The sequence below is a fragment of the Cynoglossus semilaevis genome, chromosome 3, assembly GCF_000523025.1.
Source record: "Cynoglossus semilaevis isolate Cse_v1.0 chromosome 3, Cse_v1.0, whole genome shotgun sequence".
NCBI classification, from domain to species: domain Eukaryota; kingdom Metazoa; phylum Chordata; class Actinopteri; order Pleuronectiformes; family Cynoglossidae; genus Cynoglossus; species Cynoglossus semilaevis.
Genome location: NC_024309.1, coordinates 11,074,194 through 11,074,828, shown reverse-complemented (window position 1 = coordinate 11,074,828; position 635 = coordinate 11,074,194).

Sequence of the window (635 nt, the reverse complement as noted above, 5' to 3'; positions counted from 1 at the left end):
TGATTATTTTGTGTTTAAAACTCCATATATAATATACTTTTTTGGTTCGCCAACTTTTGATCACAGTAAAATATTATACCAATAAGTTCCTGAACAAATCTCCGAAAATAAGATTTTCTCAAAAATGACTAAAACTGCAGTCATTTGCCCTAAAATCTATGCTATGTCCATTTTTGTGGTTAAAATTCAGAAAAAAATATACTTTTTTGGTAAGTGAAACTTGTTTCACAACATACTTATTATCCTAGTAATATTCTGAAAATTAAAATACTAAATATTTCCAAAAATAAAATTCAATAATTTCTCAAAAAACGTTGCTATGAGCAATATCAAATTCAGAAAAATGATTTTTTTTTTCTTCATCTGGTGCTGAAAAACATATTACAAGTAGTCGTAATATACTAATAGTTTTTGTATTATGTCTTATGACTATTTCTATGCTACCCTTTTGAGTTTTTTGTATTAAAAAAAAATGTGTTTTTGTATTAAAAACAAATGTGTTTTTAGTCACATTAGATCATTTTATTTTAATTGTTAATTGATACATGTTTTTAACTATTTTTATGTAGGTACTGTGATGTCCTGTGAACACATTTTCACTTGGATTTTCACAACAGAAATCTTTAGAGATATGT